Source organism: Pinus tabuliformis, chromosome J (genome assembly GCF_031772625.1).
Source record: "Pinus tabuliformis cultivar Carrire ecotype Pingquan chromosome J, CPIR1, whole genome shotgun sequence".
In the NCBI taxonomy this organism is placed as follows: domain Eukaryota; kingdom Viridiplantae; phylum Streptophyta; class Pinopsida; order Pinales; family Pinaceae; genus Pinus; species Pinus tabuliformis.
Genome location: NC_142295.1, coordinates 471,825,892 through 471,850,158, shown reverse-complemented (window position 1 = coordinate 471,850,158; position 24,267 = coordinate 471,825,892).

Sequence of the window (24,267 nt, the reverse complement as noted above, 5' to 3'; positions counted from 1 at the left end):
TCAAATAAAATGTTGATTTCAGCTCTTATGTCTCCTATTCTTGTAGCAGATTTGGAAAACAAAGAAAAAACATCTCTAGAATTCTTACCAGCCTTGGAGATTCCTCTTGAATACCTTATGCACAATTCACAAACATCATCATATGATAACTGAAAAACATCACCTTTTCCTATCAGATTTAAGATTTCTAAACATTCATCTTTGATTCCTTTAAGAAGGAGTGTTTTTAAGATCTCTTTCTCCAAATGCTTATATTTTAATTTTTGAAGGTTGTATTGAAATCGATCTACATAGTCCTCCAAACTTTCATCTTCCCATTGTATCATACCGAAAATATCTTCATTGGATTTGCAATAGTCTTGGTACTTCTTCAAGAATATGTTCTTCATGTCCTCCCATGATTGGATGCAATTCACACCTAGGCTCATGAACCATCGGAGAGCTGCTCCTTTTAGAGTAAGAGGAAACACTTTCAATCTTTCATCATTAGTACAATAATCATATCCTCTACAAAGTATTTCGAACTGAAATAAAAATGTATCTGGATCTTCATTTGCTAAACCATGAAAATTTGGCAAAGATGGGGGAATTATGTGCATTTGTGTCACTCCTCCTAGATCTTTGATAGGAAATTCAAAAGTAGAAACGTGAGCCATTTCTTACCATAATAGAAGATGTTCTTCATGTGTTTCTTCAAGGCTCCTTCTTCAAATGTTCCTGTCAATTAGTTAGTGAAATGCGTGGTGCTTACATCACCACTTGAGTGAAATCATGTGATTCGTTTTTTAAAAATTTCTATCTTTTTCCTAATCATTCACACAAAAATTCAAACATCTATTTCTACCCAAGGTTCTTTAACAGTCCTACTGGAAAGCGGACGGGGGAGCAGGGCTTTTACATGCTCCGTACGCAGGTTCTTACCTTCCGTTTTTAAGATCCAACTCTTCCCTAGCAGACACTCATCAGATTCACACTACTCTTTAGAAATGGCTACACTCTCCCCGGCAACGGCGCCAAAATGTGGAGCGATAAAAAGGTGTCTTTCGAACTCCTAATTACCTTCACATTAATTGTCAACCCAGGGACGACTTTTTATTTCAAGAGTGTACTCTGTCTGAGGCGGCTATTTACTTAAGAGTAATGTTTAATAGTATAGCGTTCAGAGAACACAAGAGTAGACGGATGCTAAACTATGACTAAATTACTTCAAAAGGATGAAATCACATAAGACAGCTTATCAGTCAAGGGTGCGGAAGCGATAACCCATCCCTCTAGAAACTGATGGAAAAGAAATTAGAGCATGGACCAAAGTTCTGGGAGCTAGGCAGTGATTGCTGAGGCTCACGACAGCCTTAGACCTTCTCTCACACCAAAACAGCAAATGCAAGTAAATGGAACAGCAGAAAGTAAATGGAACAACAATCCAATAAACTAAATCATTCATTCAAACAACCATCAATTGAGGATACAGTAGCAATAACTCATTCCTATGGATATTGATGCAATTGAAATCAAACACACAACATTAAATAACCAATTGGAAAGTGCAAAGAATTAAATCAATCGTATTACTACAACTCGATGAAAATGAAACAATTGTGCTAATTAAAAGAATGCTGAAAGGTAAGCTTAAATAATTGCAGAAAGTAAATAAATAACAACGCTAAGTATTAGAACTGAATAGCCAAACTTATATAACTGTAATAAATAGAAAATTGTTAAATTACTGAAGTGATCAGCGCAACTTTGAAGATGAAATGAACAGCGCAACAACATGCTGACAAAAAGCAGTGAGCTCTGTTAGAAGGAAATGAACAGCAACGCAATTTAGGTACAGTATATAAAACATATCAGTTCACTCAGTCTGGAAATACCAATCAGTAAAATTACATGATTACGATAAGTAGAAATAAAATCAAACCATCACACAATAAAGATCATGAAATAATGGTACAAGAACGGCAAGTGAATCCACTGGGGTTGGGCCCGCAACCACCAGCGATCACTGCCGGTAGTGCTTCAGAAGATGCGAAGGAATAATAACTCTGCTTATATATTGATCATCAAATTGAACAGCATTATATTGAGTGGTGCCTTCTCAGCAGTGAGAGTCTGCAAATAAAATTACAGTTCAACATAATACTCGTTCCATCTCTCCCCCTATCCTATCACTCTTGAATCTCTAATTCTACATCCTCAATTCCATCATTCGAATCCCAAAAGTCCTTCTGAAGTCATCCTGAACCCCCCTCTCTCTAATCTTTGTTTTTATTTAAATAGAGAAAGATCAGAGAGCAGTTACAACATAGATAAGTATAACATGATTTATTTTACAAAATTGGGTTGATTCTAACCAGATGATCAACAAGAAAATATATTTCCTTTCATCTCTCAACAAAAGCAAGACGAATTTGGGTTTGCAGCTAAAGTTTGGAGGACGGCCGCAACTGCAAATATGAGAAAATCGTGCTCAAAGAACCCTGCGTTTCTCCCTGTACAAGCCGAATTTGGGCAAACCGTTCTTTGTAAAGGTTAATTGGGCCCGTTCTGGACAAAACCCATGTTCCAGATTTCTCAAAGTCATCTTCATTTGCTCAAAATCTCAACCGCAAAACTGTCACTCCTTAAACCAGCGAATTTCTAAGTTGGCAGATTTAAAAATCAAATCTTCAATCTGGAAGTTACCTTGGAGGCTAAAAATGATGAATAATGTTATAACCAACTTATTAGAACTATCATTGGTAAAATAATGCATAATCATCAATTTATTAGAAATAAAGGAGAATAAATAATATAAGAGCATAAATCATCATAAAATGGATTTATATAATAAATTATAATAAATGACATGATGAAGAATGGTAGAAATGGGTGGAATAAACGTTCACAAGTGAAAATAATAATGGCATATTAACGACCCAACACTTATTGAGAGAGATACTTTTGTGGATATTTTTATGAGAAAATACCTTGACTAATAACTAAAAGAAAATAATGTTGTGGAGAAATGATGATATAAAAGTGTCTCTACCAGGCGGGGATATCCCATGCTTTTTATGATGACAGTGCCTAAAATATTACAAATATATATGAAAGATCTTATCAAGCCAGTGTTGAGGTGGATGATATGCTACTAGATGTAGAAGATAAGTTATTTTTCCCTCAGGGGCATCTCAGACAAATAGGTTGAACAGGGTGCCCCACAAGCATCAGATAAAAAGTGAATTTTTCTTAGGCTTGTATTGTTCTTTTCTTTAGATAATTGAATTTCGTAATTTACACATTAAATTTACCCCACAACATTATTAAATTAGTCAAAAAAATATGCAATTATGTATAAAGGATAATATCATCAACAATGCAACAAAACATAAAGGAACAATATAAGAAAAAAATTCACACATAGAGACACCAGGATTGGTCCGAGGCTAGGGAAAAGCCCTACAAGGGGGAAAACCCTTTCAAATTTTTCTTCTTATTATATTGTCATTGAATTTTTTAGTAAATAAAGAGTACAATGACCCATATCTTCAACCATAAAACTATCTATCAAAATAAACTAAACAACATCCAAGAGATGAAGCCAACAATGATAATAATCAAAACCATGATTCAGAAGCCTGCGGTCAACTATCATCAATTGTTAAAATCTATGGTCAACTGTCAAAATAAAACTCTACATTCCAACTGTAAGGAGAGAGATATGTGCTTGCAACTAAAACTCTCCAACCTCACTCATAGGATTGTGTGCCTACATTTGTAACCAAAAATATCTTATAGCATTCCTACTGCTAAGAATGAAAAACCCTAACCACCCATGAGAGATTTGGACCCCACAATTTTAGACCTATAAGAAATAACTTACACAAACGAACCTCATACCTATGTGAGGAAAAATAAATAAATAAGAAGAAGTGATGATCTCCAAATGAGGGTCACTTGATTTGTATTTGTAGCCATCCAAGGGTGTTCAATTTCCTTTTGGGTCGACCTATCATTTTTGTGCACATGGGGGTTTCCATATTAAAATATATTTTTCTTTAACCAAATTAAATTCTTCCAAGGGCTAGTAGGGGTATTCCTTGATGAGGACTATTTTCCAAAGGAGGAAATTTGTCCTTGAGATACCAAAATTAACACTTCCTCTCATCTAGAGAAAAATTACCAACTATAACATATGTCCTATCGTAAATATCTTGTCATCACTACATATCTCATATCATCTCGTCTCATTTCTACTCATGTTCTCATTTGTGCCCATATATGATCATTTTCCCATCTCTTCTTATTCTACTCTACTCATTATCTCTATAAATATGCTCATATGCTAAAAACTCTTGAATCTAAAATAAGAATAATTTGATATTGGAGGGGAGTCCAAGATACCACCCTCTATTTATTTTCCAGTGGAAATATGAATGTTACTATAGGGAAAGCATTAGAGAGATTATCTATTACATTGGAAAATACCTCATTAGCTCATAGGAGAATACCAACTTGGATTGAAGCAAAAAACTAATTTACAAGCCTATTTTCCATGGTAACACACCCTATAAACTAGCAGAAGGTGTGCTAACGCGACCCAATGGACTAGTAGACTATGTTAACCTAGGAATGCATTCTTTGTATCTTCAGTAAGTTTGGGTTACCTGACTTTAATGAACTCGTAAAGAAAATCATGAGTTAAATCACTATGACTCTTTCATTTACTCAAATTTGACTCTAAAAGGTTGGAAAAGGTCACCTCAAACTCATATTTAGAAGTTTCCTATCCTAATAAAGGCTACTATGCAGAGAAAGATAAATAAAGTTAAGGGAACATTTGGATCTTTCCTAAAGTGTACTGGTGAAGAAAATGGAAAAATGTGATCCTCTCATTTACTATATATTGGAGGCTATTCCATTGTAATGAGGATCAAAATTCGTGCATTGTTATGCTACCAAGATAATGTTGAGAAGGAAAGAGAGGAGCTAGGAGTTGAAGGAAGGCTTGTTGTAGCACTATGCTTGTAATATTCCTCCTCTAATTTAATAAAATAGAGTGATTTTCGTTCTGTCTACACCATGGTCTAATGTTTATGTTTTACATGTTATGCCTTTATGATTTGGGATAATTATTTGATACTGATGCATTCAATTTATATATGTTGTTATACGCTAGTCTGTTGAATTTTTTAGGTTTATATATGCTATGAAGATCACTTTTTGTATGCCTTATGGGTAGGTCTCATCCTTAGAGTTGGATGAGGGTTCCTTCTCTACCACACTGACTACTCTAGCAAAGCTATGCAAAAAGATAAACATATATCCACTCGTCCTTGCTTTGTGAATTCGTATCTAACATTGTCATCATTGAATGTATTCTTTCTTAAACAACTTATGATCCCTTGATATATCTTTCTTAGGGTCTGGGAAACCTAAGAGGGTTTTATGTCCATATACCCATGCATTAATCCCTATAGTAGAATTGGTCACTATGTTGAGGATCATCCTTTGATTCCTAGTTTTGATTTCCTATACCCTATATCTCCACCTCTCTCTACTTCTATATGTTCTTGTCAACCTTAATTCTTATCATTCATCCTACTCACAGCTAACACTTTTGTTCTTAACCCTTGCCTTGATCTATATTTTCCCTTTTTCTGAGTGAAACTGATGTAATGCACCCTTACTATGCCTTCCAGTGCATTATAATTCTCTTCTGTGTCTAATATAGAGCGCTACCCCTGCTAATAACGCCTTGTGTTATTTGGAGCCCTACATTATAAGTCCAAACCTCTATTTTCCACCTAGCCCTGTGGATTTCACTGTTTGACAATATCACTTGTTCATTGATCCATGAATCTATTCTATTGGGCTTCGTTTCTATGTTGTACAGTTGGCATTATCTGTCTGACTAGTGGCAGTAAGTGCATTTGCATTGATGTCAACAGTCATCCTAGGAGATCAAGATGGATAGTTGGCATAGCCTAACAGTTAGCAAGTATGTTGGAATTCATGTCATGATGATTAGCATGGATGTATGTGGTAGCATGATGTTAGGCAAGACAACATTGATGTCCACTAGAATAGATGTGACAACAGTAAATGGTAGCATTGATGTTCTTGGTGTATTAAACTTAAGGGGGGTCCTATTGTTACTGTAGTCTCTTGTAGAGAATTATCATACTAGCAAACTTATTGGATAAGCCATAGAATGATGGCTATGATGGTCGATAGTTCCAGAATTTTGATGATAATCTACTACAATATATCATCTTAGGTACTCTTGGAGTTATCACACTTGATTAGTGCTTCAAAAGAGATTTAAAATGGTATGTGGAAGTCTATAAATGGATATCAGGATCAAAATTTATCGATAGCCAAAGTAAGGATCTTGAAGTCCTTAGGAGCAAGGAAAATTTCATAACTAGGGAAGCAAGCCAAATTTTGGAATTTTAAAATAGGGAAGCGTTGATGCCCCGAAAATCATTGTATCAACATTGGGGGATGACCACCCGGTCCGGACCTTAATACAACTCCTTTTCCGTTCAGGATGGTGGCTCCGACTGGATATAATGGGACCAGTTTCCCAATAATGAATAAAAGGGGATGGATGAATGATTGGATTCTAATAAATAATAATGAATAGATGACTTAATCTAACAACAAAAACATAAATGACTATTCTATCCCGGGAGGCTTCTATTCTCTTAAGTGCAACTCTTGATGATCTCTATTCATTGATAGGCATATAGATGACTCTACACAATAAACATAGACATTCATTTACTTAATGATTGCTCTGTTCAAGTAGTTGAACAAAGTGATTAACAAAACATTGTTACACTTATCCTTTTATATTATCGATACATGTATGATAAAAGAAAAGCATGCTGTAAACATCCAATAGTGGAAATTGTAAAGAATGCTGTTAAAAACACATGCATATATCTGATAATAGCAAGAGCGATAAAACAACAATTCACATAAACAGAATGAAATCAGACATAGATAGTAGTACCATATGAGTTGCAAATCATTCCCAATATCAATCGCTATTTGAATTCCTTCTTCCGACGCAGAAATACTTTTAAACAAAGGCAGTAGTGCACATTCACATAAAAGCTTCATTATCAAAATTGGAATAATTGGCCCAGTATTTATAAAAGAATATGCCTGAAGTACAGTAGTGCAACTTCAGGTTTAAGTCATATACAAAAACTTACGACCCTTTCCAATGCATTGAAAGGGTCTATAAATACTTGACTAAAACTAACTAACTATGAAATTAAAATCCTACTTAATTGGTACAACTTGATTCAGAATATCTTCCTCACGGTAATCTAGTAGTCAACAACATGATTCATCACTTAGGTTGTTTGCCTTTAGACCTGAGTTGGCATATTGCAAGCCTTGGTTCCACTTCTGGTGGTCGGTTGAGACGAGAATTGAGTTGGGCAGCATAGGTGGCATCTTGTATATCGGGAATGATACACCCGATTGCATCTGTCAGGCACTTGAGGATGGCTCTCTCACTGTATGGTTTGACTAGGAACAACCAATAGGTGTCCCAAGTCAAACCGTTAATTCCTGCAATCAATCTCCCATTTTTCTCCAGCTCTTGATAACATGACTGCTCCAATGTTTTAGCTGATAGCAATTTACCTGGGGTACATTGAGAGATCATGTTAGATAAGTAGAGAGTATCATTAATCAATTCAACCAAATTACTTGTGGTTAACTTGCATCTGGAAACTGCTCTCTCTGCCTTCATTAACTGTGACTGCCATTCCATAAATAGGATCTCCTTTTGTGATTCTAGGATTTTTGGCAAATTAGCTGCCTATCCCTCATCAGTGTCTTGCCACTTAATAAACTTGGTCAAGGTCTCATCGGCCTGTTCCAAGTCTGTTCTAGCATCAACCGATTTATCACTTATTGATGCTGTTAAGTCACATAAAGGTTCTGCTTGGGCGATTTGTTGACATAACAGCCTTATTTGTGTCACCAATGCTTTGTTAATCTGTAATGATTCGGCTCTGAACTCACCTGGCTGTGGAAGATTCTTGGACTTTTCTATTTGGGCTGATAATTGAGCAATTTTCTCATCTTTAGATTTCCCCATCTCTTCATGCACTGCTTTCAATTTTTCCAGCGCTTCCGACAGCTTCTTCTGATTTTGAATGGCACTTGAATCAATTCTCTGTTTTTCTTCCTACAATTGTTTACTTAGTTGATTATTTATTTGTTGCTGCGTGGACAACTGTTGTTCAAGTTGCTCTGCTTTTTTTGTGCATCCGATAACTGTACTTGTAGTGAGGCGATTGTTTGGTCCTTTTCTCTTAACAGATTGGTCACTTATGATTCCTTGTCCATGGTGGCTACCGAATAGTCTCCAGCATATTGGGACAATTTAGTAAGGTCATCAGAAGGATCAAATTCCTCTTTCTAGACCACATTGGTTGTCACTGTTTGTTTAGGGAATAGGGAAGGTTGATCAGTCCTTCTCCTTTTCTGCTGTCGTTTTACTACAACCCTGTGTTTTGGGCTGTAAAAGACATCTAATGGAGGTATCTCTTCCACTTGCAAAACAATTCCACTTGCAAAACAATCTGATCGGAAGGATCCTTAGGAATTATCTCTATTCCTGTAGAAATGGGTAGGTCGCTGGTTCCACTTGGAACCAGTTTAGATGTTGTCTCTTGTGTGTCAGCCACTTTTGATGTATCGGCTTCCTTTAAGTTCTCAATATTGCTTATGATTGCATCAAATTTCTGCCATTCCTAGAGTAATTTTGGGTCAATCTGGGCATCTACATTCACCTCCGTGCTGCTCTACTCCTGCTCCTCTGTGTTTCCCCTTGCTCTCTTCTCTGTACTTCTTCCTGCTCTTTTCTCTGCACTTCCTCCTGCTCTTTTGTTTGGATTTATCTAGCAATTTTTGATGTAGCAGGAGGTTCCTTAGTGAGTCACTACTCAGGCTCGCTTGATTCTGTCATCGGGGGAGCTGCTAAAAGATCTAGAGGTAGAGTTTGCAACCTCTGTTCTCTAAGTCTGTTAAATTCCACTAACCCGTCATCCTGATATTTCATTCTGGCTAGTGATTTAACCTGAAATAGCGACTAGGCTGAGGAGAACAGGTCATCTAACATATCATCTTTATGGTCAAATTTAGTTAGCTTTGCCTGTTCAAGTGCATTGTAGGTGACTTTGTTTGGATCAAATCACCTATTAGGAAGAGTAGCGAGATTCAGTGCCTTAATCTTATCTGCTTCTTTCTCTGCATGTTTAAAGTCATGCAGAGCATAGACACCGCATCTTAGAGGAAAAGAGGGCCAAACCTGCTTCTTTTTATTCCTTAGAGTCTGTGTAACTCCTTCGGATGTAAGCTGATATGCTACCTCTCGGGCTAAAAGTTTGTCCGGTATATACAAAGGGAGGACATGAGGCTTGGCCTGGCTGCCAAAAACTCTTACATAGGTGAATTTTTCTTCTCCGAACCATATCCCTATGGCTGTTAAGTCAATCTCCGTTTCGTAGGAAATTTTAGGAGCAGGTTTGTCAAAAATGGCATAGTGAATGGGTAACATAAAACCATTGCAAACTTGATATAAATGGTGCTTATAGTGGGCTTTCCATAACTTCTGGTGGTATATATGAATGGGCATGGGGTCTTGTGGAGTCCATATCCACCCAAGCACAGGAAATTCGGAATTAAAACACAGGGTGTCCAAGATGTAGGCACTATAGTAGAATGGGGGAATGAACCTTTCAATAATACGGGATTTGTTTCTAAATTCAAGGACTGCAGTTGCTAGCTTATAAGGCAGTATATTTCCCCAATCCATTATTTCACTATTGCATGCTGCCTCCATCAAAGGAACCATCTCTATAGTGAAGTTTGCGGAATCATGTAACCCCCACAATCTACACATCATTACCCCAGCATAACAATAAGGAGAACAGAAAGAATCAATAGAGTACTTACCCGAAGACTCATGCTTGTGTTTTGTCTCCAATCTCGAATGGGTTCTGATTCAATGTCGTTTTCATTTCTGAATTTCTCCAAGAATGCCTTGTTGTACTTCTTCTCCGGTGCAGGCAAATGGTACATTTGCCTCAAATCATTAGGTTGAAACGAGCCGAAGACTCTCCCGTCCATGGTGCAAAATGTCCTATTTGTGATTGGGATTTCTTCAATTGATGATCTCACCACATCTGTATATGGGAGAATTTGCTCTCGGGCTGCTATCCGATGAAGATAAGAGTCGGGTAAATCCTTTAGAGTAGCATCAGACTTTTGAGTCATGTCTGCTGTGGCTTGCACCGTTGTTACCTCAGGCTCTTCGGTCTCAACCAGATTGTAGATGCTCAGCCAAGTAGTTTTGCCGAGTCCTAGGCATGTAGTGTTGGATATCAGCCCCTTTTTGCTTGCTTCTGGATTGGCAATGTGTTGTCCTGTAGCTGCCGAAGTGGAAGCTGTTGCAGTTTTCTTAGATTTCTTCCCCATTTGGTTTGAATTTGCTGCTTCGGAAGAGTTCTGCACAGGAGAGAAAATGAACGTAATGCGGAGAATTGGTAGCGCAAACCAAAGATGAACGAGATATTTTAATCAATGAATAATGGAGGATTTAACTTAAGGTGGCTGCAGATACAATCCCTTAAGAGTTTTTAGCCTTACTGTTTCATTAAATGGCCGTTTAAACCTGTCAATCTCTTAAATGCTCATCATGTCGTTTATTGGCCGAATGATTCATTCAAGCGTGGCTTTGATGTTTTGGCAATTGAGCGTAAGTGAATCGCTATCGGGAAGAGAAAAGGCTTTAATACTTCATAACCATAATATATCCCTGCTTTTATCGATCTTTTTTGAAATCTACGCTTTAGCTTTATCATAAGCGGCAATCGGGGGAAAACTTAAGTTGTTATATTGGTTCCTTTCGGAATCCCCGATTGCCGATAGTGATATCGCCAATTCGCATTGGGAGTTTTGAGCAAGGGCTTTAGATGCATGCATGCTACATCCCTGATCGCCGATAGCGATATCGCATCGGAGCGAAGAGGGGTCCTTTGCTATGATTGCTTACCTTCCCAATATCCAATAGCCTTTTGTGCATTGTCGCGTCGGAGAAAATCAATGGGTCTTTTAAGTCATGCATCCTTTGTCATTGTGATATGCGATCTTGCGATCGCTTTATCGCAATAATAAAAGATTACTCATTCTTTATTATAAGACCGATTAAGTGATTTATCAAAAATGTTTTATAATGTTTTATTTGGTTTCAGACCTTTTTGAATAATGATAAGTTGATACCAATTTAAATGAAAAGGGACCCATTCCATATTATAGTTTTGAAAATAAAATTTGTATGAAATGGGGGGGTTATTGTAGAGCACAACAATTGGTGATTCGCTGGGAGAAACAGTTATCTCTGACAAGTACTGAAATACTTAAACTTTCTTTAAATAGGAATCTCATCAAAGAGGAAAATTCTAATATAACTAGGTATATATGCATTCCAAATAAAATAAAACTATCTTTGCTAATTTCCTCTCTTGTTAAAATTAGATACATTCTAAGTTTTAAATTGGCCTCTATTGGTTGATAATGATAAAACAGAAAACCTTTCCAAATCAGCTTTTTAAATTGACTCCTTTGTCATAGGTAGAGCCTCTGTTGCCAGCAAACGTTCATAGTTTCGACAGGGATACCTTTTAACCACGTTATTGTCCATTATCCCATCCATTTCAGAGTATGATTAACAGAATGAATTCAAAACATGCTTTCATATTTTGTATCTCTTTTTACTTTTCTGTTATTTTGTAAGATAAAAAGCCATTGTCCTGGTTTGGTGGCCAGCTGAGTGACAATGCCATTCACTGGTAGTAATTTAACCAAACAAGTTGGCTCTTGATGAGACCCCTTGTCTTATGATTCTAAGCCATTACCTTGTTTTGGTATGAAGTGTTGGTAATGTCGGTTAAACTATTTCCCGATGATCATGGTAAGCAGGCTTGTAATAAGACCTCTTATCTTTTATATCAAGTTTTTTAGAATTACACTTTGAGTAATCACAAACTTCGATGAATGGAATGGACAATTTTCTCCTTAAGAGAGGATGGATGATAGGGTAAGAGTTGAAGATGCTGAAGTTGGATTAGTTTCTGTTTTGATATTGATAACCTTTTTGTGACCAATTTGAAAACATAAAATGATTTACAATACTTCTAAACCTTGAGAAGAGTTCACAAAAATTTAAATGTGGTTTCAGAATGCAATTATACCTAGCTTCCTAGAAATTGCCCCTTTTTTCTAAGGCTTCTATTATTTTAAAAGTAAATATCAACACTACTTCTTTGAGAAACTTTTAAATACAACGAAGGTCAATGGAAGATACCTTACAACTTTATTTCCTAATGGTCCTACAAACTACAAATTCAACTAAACTAAAAAGGAGAAGGGGTTGCCTCCTCAATTGAAAAAGTTCTTTAAGATGAGGCCATTAACAGGGAGAGAATCTCTCAAACCTGATAAATCTTGTAATATGAACGTCGAATGGCCTATCTTCTCGCAGATCTGAAATGGCCCAAGCCACATTTTCTGGAACTTGGTGTGTTTTCCTTTATTCTCATGGGCTTTGTCCCATTTCAGAACTAAATCACTGACTTGCAACTGTTTTGAACTGAATGAAGTTGAATCGAAGGATGACTTGATAATTTGCTGATGTTTTGCATGAGTAACTTTGGATTTTTCTCTTTCCTCTTCTAATTTTAAGATTTGATCATGTCTAAGTTGAATAGAAGAAGAATGGATTTCTTCAATAAACTGAACTAGGGCTAGAGAAGGAAGGACAAGATTTGTTGGTAGCACTGCTTCTTTCCCATATACAAGATTGAATGGAGAAGAACCTATGGAAGCTTTCTCTGTTATCCTATCAGCCCATAGTGCGAATATTAAAGATTTGTGCCAGTTTTTATGATTCTGTTCAAAAGTTCACTTAATAATCTTAACTAGATTTTTATTGGTAGATTCTGCTAAACCATTACCTTGGGGATAGTAATTAGCTGAATATTTCAATTTAATAGCGAAATCAAACATAGCATTGCCAGAGAAGTAAGATGCATTATCAAAAACAAGAGCATTTGGGACACCAAACCTGGTAATGATGAATTGATCTATGAATTCCATAATTGCCTCAGAATTTGTTGTCTTTAAAGAAATCGCTTCAACCCACTTAGTAAAATAATCAGTGGCAGTAAGGATATACTTATGCTATTTGGAAGAATGTGGATTGATTTCTCCAATGATGTCCAATCCCCATTGCTCAAATGGTTGTTCAATGTTGACTGATTGCAAAGGGAAAGCTAGATTTCTTTGTCTTCCACTAAAAGTTTGACAACTTTGGCATTTCCTTACATATTCATGAGTATCTCTAAACAAGGTGGGCCAATAGTATCCAGCATGAATGATTTTGTGGGCTGATGTGTCAGCTCCAAAATGTCCTCCTGCTGGTCCATCATGTAATTCCTGCAAAACCTTTTGTGCTTCAGGTTTTTCTAGGCATCTTAATAAGATTGAATCATAATTTTGCCTAAAAAGTACATCATCAATAATTGTGAAGTTTCTTGCTTTTAATCTAACGGCCCTTTTGTTTTTATAAGACAAGTTAGGAGGTGCATATCCATTTTTCAAATAGAATATCAAGTCTGCATACTGTGATTCAGAATCAGTAATACTTATCTGGTTGATTTCTTCGATATGTTCTGTATCACCTGGTTGTTGAATATTGGATGCTCCTGCCAATAACCTGCAAAAACCTTGGCCTCTAACAATCTTTGCTGGCTTGATTTCCAAGTCATATTCTTGAAGTTCTATAACCCAGTTTTCCCTTTTTTCACCTAGTTCCATTTGGATTAATAGTTGCCTTACTGCAGGAAAAGGAACTATGACTTTTGTATGGGCTTTTAAAAGGAAGGGTCTGTAATGTTTGACAGCTTTATATACAACAAAGGCTTGTTTTTCTACTTCGGAGTAATTCAGTTCAACACCCTGCAGGTTTGAGCTATAAAATGAAATGGGTGCTTCCAAGTTGTGATCATTAATCTGAGTGAGTACTGCTGCATAAGATGAATCAGATGTGATACTGTACAATGTGAAATGATTAGAAAAATTAGGAGTATTTAAAGCGGGGGCATTAATTATTGATTGTTTGATTAAATCAAACGCTTCCTTTTCTGCTGATCCCCATCTAAACACTGAATTTTTCTTAATCATAGTTTGTAGTGGTAAAATTGATTTGGCCTAAAAATGACTGCATGGATTTTTTATTATGAGGAAAGGGATTTCAGAGATCTCTTTAATCCTATCCGGATCAATATAAATGCCATCTTTGGAAAGAATAAAGCCCAAGAGCTTTCCTTGATTAAGAGCGAAGAAGGATTTTTTGGGATTGAGTGAAATACCGTACCTTCTGCAGCATTCAAAGATTTGGTTTAAATCATGAAAATGATTGGATCTCTTTTTAGAAAATACAGTAATATCATCTAAGTAGACAACTACTGTTTTGTTGATCAATCCTTTGAAAGCTATATCCATCACTCTTTGGAACGTGGCTCCTGCATTAATGAGTCCGAAAGGCATTTTCTGATATGCATAAGTTCCCCATTTTTTTCTGAATGTAGTTTTGAGTCTGTCATCAGGATGGACCAAAACTTGGTTATATCCTGAAAAACCATCTAAAAAGGACATCTATTCAGAGCCTGCTACTGAATGGAGTATCTGCTCCATAGTAGGTAATAGGAAATTATCTTTTAGGCTTGCCTTATTCAGATTTCCGAAATCTATACAAATCCTTATATCTCCATTTTTCTTCCTAACAGACACCATATTGGAGACCCAGTTTGAGTGCCGAATGGGAAAAATAATCTTAGCCTTCAAGAGTTTATTGAGTTCTGATTTTATTTGACTCTCTAAGTTTGGATGTATTTTCCTGAGCTTTTGTTGAGCTGGTTTTTGTTCTGCAAGCATTGGAATGGTATGCTGGATGATAGATGTATCATATGTCTTTAAATAATCATACTTCCAAGTGAAGACATGTTTATTTTTTCTTAACAGTCTAATGAATGTCGTTTTTTCTTCCACAGAAAGCCCTAATCCTAGATTAATGTTTTGAGGATTTTTCTCAGTGCCAAGATTTATCAATTCAAACCTCAAGGTGGAACTTTGGAGCTTTGTATTTGTCACAGGTTTAAACCTATCTTTAATATCATAAAGATCCTCAAGCTTCACCACAGGCTTCGGTATTGAGTTTTCCTCATGCTTTTCTCTCATCTGAAGATCATGATCACTTTCCTCTATGATGTGATCATCATAGGACTTTTCGGAAGTCAAAAATTGTAAAATGTCTTCATCGTGGTTGAATACTCTCCAATTAGTGACATTGTCAGGAATTGATGGCCTAAAAAGCAATTCTACCGAAAATATATCTGGGCTATAATGCTCGGAAGGTAGGAGTTTGGAAGCAACATTGGCTAGCAAGTCGGCTGCTGAATTTTGAGACCTAGGGATGGAAGAAATATTGAATGCTGAAAAGTGAGAGGTGAGTTCTTGTACCAGCGACTGATAATGTTTGAGATGGTTTGAAAGACGATGAATCATATTTCTCACCTGTTTGAAAATAATTTCAGAATTGTTGAACAATTTCAAATATTAAACCTTAAGGCCAATTGCATTGTATAGTCCTTGGACTAAGGCTTCATACTCATCTGTGTTGTTTGTGCATTCAAAATCCAATCTACAGGACAACATTGTTTTCTCTCCCTGTGGGCTAACCAAGATACATCCTGCTCCCGAGCCTTCGTTAGACTTAGAGGCATCAAAATATAAAGACCAAAATAATGAATTATCAACAATTTTATTTACAGTTTTCTTAGTATCATTAAAACATCTTGACCTATTTGTTTGTGAATAATTTTTGATCTGAGATGTAAAATTGTTTACTGAGAAAGGAGATGGTTGGGCTGTGAAATTACCAAAAAATGATTCAGATGAATAATTCCCCAAGATATTGTTATTAAATCCTATTGGTTGATTTTCCTATTCAAACTCTGTAACAATGTGGGTCATGTGCTTTTCCCTATTGATTTTTATTTGATTTGGCTTTCCCTTGTAGGGTAGACACATGTGGGACCAATCGGTAGAAATATACCCATGGAGCTTCTCGTACCAATCCCTACTCAAGATTAAACCATAAAATTCAGGTATATCGGCGATTAAGATATCAATTCTTTGAACTACTCGTGGATCGACCGATAACCTGATAGTTACAGAGTTAATTTCTCCTACAACCTGTACCTTGGTTCTATCTAACTACACAATGTGAATTGCAGATTTCTGGGGCTCAATGTTCAGTTTGGAACAAACTGAAGCTGGAATTATATTTGAGGATGCCCCTGAGTCAATCAAACAATTGTGAAAATTACGATTATAAATCTCATAGGTTAATAGGAAATGTTACACTAAAATTTGTCACCATGACTATTTGCAGTCGGTATGGCTCCATCAACTGTCATACTATCCTCCTTGGCAAGTCTTATACCTTTGCTTCTCATGTCAAACCCCAAGAAAGAGAGAAAGTCCTTAAAAAGTCAATTAACTCTGGTTACGCAGTTTCTCTTAACCTTACCTGCGTGTACGCACCTCAAGTTCACAATACCTGTGTACTTGTACGCTCTGTCTGTAAAGGGGTGGGTGCGTACTCCTGTAAAGGTCAAAAGGTGCGAGTTTTACTTCAAAAAAGTTACTTGTGGTCGAATCTAGAGCATTCTAGAAGATGGTTTGATGTGTATTGAGCGCCTCCAGATGGTTCATGCATCCCAAAGAAAGAGGAGCTTATCCCATCAAGAGGGGAGCTATCCCATTGAAATAGGGACTTATCCCATTGATGGTGGACCTGTTTAACTTCCTCCAAAGCATTATAAATACAGGCATTAGGCCAGAGGGAGGGGAGGTTGAAAGCTGAACATTCCTAAGGGTAGATGCTGCTGAAATTAGGACTCCCTTATAGAGCTTGAGAGGAGAGATTCCCATCCTTTCTTAGCTTCATTTGGAAGTGGGTGAGCTGATCAAAGTAAAGGAGAACTCTTGCTGGACCCTGGGAGGGACCTGCACAACACCAAGGCACTGGTTGTAATGGTTTCTTTTGTTTCCAATTAATACAATTAAGTTCATTTTTCTCAACAAGTTGTTATATATAATTTGTTTCATATACTCGGTCTTTATGATGAATATGTTTTATTATATGAGTTATTCAGGTGCTATGTAATCGTTTGCTTGTTAGTGAATGCAGGTTTCAAAGAGAAGGAGGAGCTCATATGGATCAGAGAGGATTGGCTACTACAAACAGCGTTGGACTAAAGGTATGCTTTAAACACCTGGTTGCTTGTATTTTAAATGCATGTTTAGGGAAAGATAGTGCTTGATTGTCTTGTTTGTCACTAGAAAGCCTTAGCTTCTAGGGAGGTCGGTTTTGTCCGCAAAATTGACTCTTTTCGCATGACAAAATGGCGACTCCGCTGGGGACTCCATGGATTTGATTGATTTCTCTTTTGATTGATACTTTGATTTGAGAAAAGTCGATTTCTTTCTGGTTTTTGACTGATTGACTGTGAATTTGGGTGGAATAGCTTACGGTTAAATTAGTTTTTATTTTTCTTGGTTTTGCTAGCAGTACGCACCCTCTGTGTTAAGCACAGTGCGTACCTGTACGCACTGCAGCTTTGTACATAGAGCATGGCCGCACCTGTAAAAACAGGTTGCCTGCGTACCCTGTCAAAAGTTGAGAAAATTCCAATTTTTTCCTTTTTGCCTTCTAGATTTTGTTTATAATTTGTTTTTTGCTACCCAGATCCACTCGTTACCTCTCAAAAGTTTTCATCTACGCTTGTTTCATTAGTATCAAGAGTTTTAGTGAAGTTCATAGAAGTTCTAGCCCTAGGTTCGATTTTTGCATTGGTCTTGTAGTGACTTTGGCTTTAGAAGTTGTAAAACCTTGGATATCCCTGGTCTTTTCAGTCTTCTTAGGAGTCGGACCTTTCATAAAATCCACCTTTGCGAGAAACCTACCTTTGTGTTGTCTCTTTGCGGAATTTCGAGAAAGCTTGTTGGTTAAGCTGTGAGTTTCATTCTTAAGAAAAAGAACAAAAGATTTTGATTTTTGTTTTTGACTGGTTTATGATTCTGCATGAACTAGTCCTTGGTTGAATTTTAACTGAGTAAAACATCCTGGAATTATACTTTGTAGGCTTTTACCTCATTAGATTTGCTTTTAGGTGAATTTCTCTTAGATTTGCTTTTAGGAAAAATTGATTTGATTGCCATAGATTTTTTAAAATTGATTTTCGTTAAGTAGTTTTACATGCTTTGTTAATATAGGGAAAAATACAAAAATCTCTTTGGAAAAAGTTTGTTTTAGTAGCGTTTGAAGTCTTTGAAAAGAGAAAGGAAGTTTTCGTGAAATAATTAGTGGTCATGTGTTGTGTGCTTTGGAAAAGATAAAGAGATTGTTTCTTTGATTTTCATTGCCAAGAAAGTTGTCTTTATAAATTTTGCATTCTTCAACTCTCTTAGCTAGGGAATTCATTGAAAAGGAAAGATAGTTTAAATCACCTTAGGTGCATCTTTTTAGTGGATGTGAGTCGAGTCTACACACCATCAGTTTCATCTCCACTACCTTTTGTCCTAAAGAAAAGCCATAAAAATTAACGTTTAACGTAAAATTAACTTAGTAACTTTTTATTTACTAGGGCTCTGAAACACCAATATAGATCAGGCTAGTGTCTTGGAGTAGGAGAGTAATTAACTCTCCAAGACAGCAAAACCAAACAAGTAGCTCATCTTGTGGTAGGATAAATCCAATAGTTACATTTATGCTCTGGGAAAGCTCCTCTTAAAGGAGAAGCACGAGATCGTGTCCGAACCAGTGAGGGGATCAATCCTCCTTCATTGGGAACGACGCCAGATACGCACGTACTACAAACAGTAAACCTCGGATTAACCATTGTCGAGGAGCCTGGGGTCACTTGTCGGTAAACCTTGGATTATTGTCAAGGAGCCGGCAAGGGGATTGAGCTTGATACTCTGCCCTTGCTTGCTATCGGATCGTAGACTGTTCCCCCAGGTATATTTGTTGCTGTTGGTAACCTTAGTGACCATTATCTTTAGGGTTCTACCCAAGGTGACGGTGGAGGGAAGATCCCACTGTACCTGGAGCAGACATCGGCTAGACTCACTTGGATTTTCTAGGGGGTTCACTTCACTCGAGACGGTTAAAGTGGAGGAACTTGTGCCAGTCTATTCATTAAGCAGGTTGCCGGGGTAACTGTTCCACCCGCCACTTCTGTACTGGATTCTGCGATGTTGGATTTCATCACCAACTAGTGTTTTCATTCCGGAAGGTTACTGTTTGTGTATGGTTTGACGCCCTAGATTCTTTAGGCGTGTGATTCGAATTTGTTTGGTTCTTTAGAGACTTTAGGTGGTTTGATTTGAGATTTTACTTTGTTTGCGTGTGCAGTAGTTAAAAGTTTTTAACTGTGGCTGAATTACCGAGACAGTCCCGTAGACTTCGGGGCCAGTCTCCTGAGATTGTAACCGTGGCCGATTTTTTGAGGAAGTCCCGTAGACTTCGGGGCCAACCTCCTGAAGACGTCCCGGGTCATTACGAAGGTTTGAAAGTCCTTGTAACTCCTAGTGGCTGTAAAGTAGGTTCACCTAAAGAAGGAGAGTCTTCGTTGGTAGTTCATCCTGATTACCAAAGTCTAGAAACAGGTTATAATCCTGAAGCTATTGCAGTTTCCGAACTTGCTGGTATTTTTTCATCTACTAGTGATATATGCGAAGAACCTGAGATATCTGAACCTGTTACTCCAACTTCTAGTGCTCCTGATTCACCTAGGGTAGAAAGAGTCATCACCGAAAATCTTCCTTCTGGTTTGATAGCTATTGAAGAACTTGCTCCAGAAGAAGAAATAGGCATCCCTATCCCTGAAAATCAACCTACTATTGATCTAAGGGAGCGTGAATCCATTTTTTACAGTCCACCTAGAATTACTACTTGGTATCTTTCTTTAACTAATTATTTGGACAACTCAGGGTTAAGTTTTTCTCCACCTCATGCTCCTTATCCACCTAGAAGTATTTATACTCCTGTAAATATGTCAGGTCAGTCGTCCATGTTTACCCAATCTCCTGAATCTTTTTTGTACGGCGGTCCTTCTGTTCCCTCTGGGTATCAGTCACTTTCTGGTACTTTTGCGGGAGCATCTCCTCAACCCATTGAACATGGGTTATTAACTGGAAACAATGGTAATAAACTGTTGGGCGTAGGAGACATTTACATGATGTCAGGTTCAATTCCCGGTTCTCAACCTCAAGGTGGCCAGTTACCGCCTGGGGTGCAGCCTCAATTAACGCCTGGGGGGCAACCTCAAGGTACACAAATTGCGTCTGGGGGGCAACCTCAAGGACATTATGTACCCGTGGTGCAGTACATTCCTCAAGGTCAACCCCAGCCTCAATATGTACCCCAAGGTCAACCTCAGTATCAATTTATACCTCAAGGTCAACCCCAGTATCAGTACTTACCTCAAGGGTATCTATCCCAAGGTCAGTACTCGAGTCAAGGTTACCAACCACCCCAAGGTCAATCTTATGTTCAAGGTACGGGAAATGTACCTTTCAGTTATCAATCCTACCCTCAATCCGGTTATGGATCTCAATATCCTCAACCTGTTATGGGTCAATACCCCGGAATGAACATAGTGTGGGATCCATCACAAATTCAACAGGTATTGCAGCCAAGTGTATAGTTGTCATCTCAAATTGGACAACCCTTAGTTTCTGGTTCACCCCAGTAACCAGTCCAGTCTAATGTTCAAACTTTTGTACCTTCGGTAGTTTCTCAGTCTAGGCCTATTGCACCTAGTACTCCATCTCAAACGACTGCTGCAACTACCGCAACATCTGTTCAATCTACCCCACTTACTTCTGAAGTATCGACAGCTCCGGTTTCTACTGTCTCTGTATCTACCCCTCAGACATCTTTACAATCGTCTGGATCTACGATTCAAACTACGGTTTAGATGCTTGTAGGACAACCTGGTTTGAGTACGGTTGTCACAAGTCAACCACAATTCACTTATCAACCGTACCAGGGACAGTAACAATACGGGCCTGCTGTCCAGCAGCCAGTTTACCAATATCAACCGTATCCTGGGTACACTTATCAACAACCACAACAACCCCAGTACGGTCCAGTTAATCTTGGTTTTCCAGGAGGACATAATATCCCGAACGTGATCCCTATTCCTAGTTATCCTGGATATCCTGCTCTTGGGACTGGTCTCGTGACCCAGAGTTTTAGGGATCCTAATCGGCAGTTATCGTTTATCGCAACTTTGGATTTACCAGACTTGTCGTGCCTAACGAATGATCCCATAAATTATCTTCCGTTTTGGCCGCCAATGCCAAATAAGTTGCCCAGTGACATTCCCAAGTTCGAAGGTAAGTCTGAAGAGGACCCGTCGAATCATGTGATGACTTACCACCTTTGGTGTGCCTCTAATTCCATCTCGGATGATTCGATCCACTTACATCTTTTCCAGCGTACTCTCATTGGTCTTGCGGCCAAGTGGTACATTGAGTTACCACGGGCCTATTTTTATAATTTTAGCCAGTTAGCTACTTCGTTTTTAACTCATTTTCAGTTGTCGGTCAGATATGATAATGGAACGGAGTTACTAACTTCATTAAAACAATCGACGTCCACTTATATTTCCGATCATATTCATGAATGGAGACGCTGAAGGCGGTTAGTGAAAGTTTTTATCCCGGACCAAATCTTAGCTGAATGGTTTGTTAAATCATTGTTACCGAAGATTACTGAAGATGTAGCCAAGGCCGGAGTAGTTACTGATGAGCAAGTGATTGCTCAAGCGCAGTACCTTGACTTTGTTTATACTCAGTCAGGTACGTTACACGAAAAGATCCCAGATCTTCCTAAGTCAAATCAAATTGCTGCTGCTCCTTCGGGGTCTCATGTCGCTGATGGCATGATTGGTACGGTGAATACTAAAAGCAAGAAGAAATCCTCAAAGAATTCTTCTCCTATTATAACCTTACCAGACTCCCGACAGGAGAATCTTCTGCTGAAGTTTCCGCCGATATTCACACTGTAGAGTCATCTACGGCTAAATCAAAATCCGGTGGGAAAAAGAAAGGCAAGAAGAAGAATAAAGCAGACAAAACTCCAAAGGAGAAAACTGAAAAGTCGGAGACCAATGACGAAAAACGCAAACCTCGATATCCTTGTCTTATTTGTGAAGAGGATCATTTTACAAGAGATTGCCCTCATCGGGCAGAGGTTGTGAAAATCATCAAAGGTTCCCCAACTCCTGCTGTTTTGAAAGATCCATTTCCAAAGCAGGAGAGTAAGATGATAGGTTCTTCCTCGAGTGCTAGTGAAGAACCCATATTGATGATGTCTCATGTAAGGATTGCGACTCGATCGCAAGATTATGGTAGTAAAAGTCCTGTTGATGGCAAAGAAGCAGAATCTTCTCATTCTAATCCATCAACCTCAGCTCCCGGTTCCGATCCACTATAGATCAAGAAACCTAACCTGGACTTAGTAATCAAACCGCTCTCCAAGGGTATACTTCGAAAGTCTGATTTCAATCCACATGCGAGAGCGGCCCAGAATTATAACATTGTTACGGACTTAGTTGTTTCACCCTCAGCAATGTTGGCTTTGGAAGTGCTGCAATCATGTCCAGCACAACGCAAATTAATTTTGTCGGCTATAGGAGCTGTTGATGTTCAGGACCCGAACCTAATAATCTTTGATCTAGAAAATAGTACACCACGTTTGCCTCATCAAATGGCTTTCCAGATCCCAGTGATAGTAAAAAACAGGCCTATTCATCGGACTGTAATTGATGAGGGAGCTTCCACGTGTATTATGTCGATATAGTGTTGGATATCGCTTGGTTCTCCTTCACTAAATCAATCCCCGACAATTCTTAAGGCCTTTGATGGCCGTGGGTTTCATCCGTTTGGCATTCTACAGGATTTTCCTATAGGGGTTGAAGGAAAAACTGTTAGTCTAGATGTGGAGGTGGTTGATGCCCCTTTAGACTACAACCTTCTCTTGGGTCACAGTTGGTATTACGCTATGACAGCGGTCGTTTCATCGGTCTTCTGAGTAATAAAGTTTCCCCATAATGGCAAGATCGTAACAATAGACCAGCTGGCTTACTTTTCATCCGACCCATCCTGTTCAGAGAGTATTCAGCATGTCGGTAAAACGACTATCCCTTATAAGGATGTTGGAGTAGGATTAGTTAAAGATGCTAGTTTACTGGGAACTTTTCCTTTTCCTCCAATCAACGCATTGTCTTCATTTGCATCTATTCATATGATTACATCAGACACCATTGTTTATGACGATCCTTGGATCGTTCCTTCTGAATCTGATATAGACTCATTTGGTGATGCTATGCCTTTGAGTCCATATGAAATTGCCTATGAAGCCGTGTAGTCTTTTACCGACCTGCGTTCAACCAAAATCAACCAAATGAATGTGGTCCGTGAGGAATCACTTTTCACGTCAACCTCGGAGTTAGTAGCATTTCCTGAAGTTCTGTCATCTGACGAGCAACTTCGTGAAGTCCTGTGTGTAGAAGATTTACCATGGGAAGATCTCGATCACAGATCTTCATTTTTACCTAAGGATGATCGTTTTGAAAACGATTTCTCATCAATCTTTACAGCTGAATATGTTAAAGAAGCTCAGAATCCAATCAAACATCCTGATTCAGAGCTAAATTTGGGAAACATCTCTCGCACTATTCCCATTGACATTTTAGTCAAGCCCGGAATTGTTGAGCATATTCATATAGGTGCCTCGTGTTCAGATGATGAAATTCAGACATACAAGGCCCTATTTCAAGAATTCTGCGACGTGTTTGCCTGGTCCTACAAGGAAATGCCAGGAATTGATCTCGCGATTGTTGTCCATGAGATCAAGACTTACCCGTACGCTAAACCCGTCCGGCAACGTTTGCGTCAGATTCACCCACGAAAAGCAGTTGCAATTAAAGCAGAAGTTGAGAAGCTGTTGAAAGCAGGGTTCATTTATCCGATCCCGTTAACGGATTGGGTATCGAATATTGTTCCTGTTAACAAAAAACAGGGAACAATAAGAATATGCATCGACTATAGGGACAT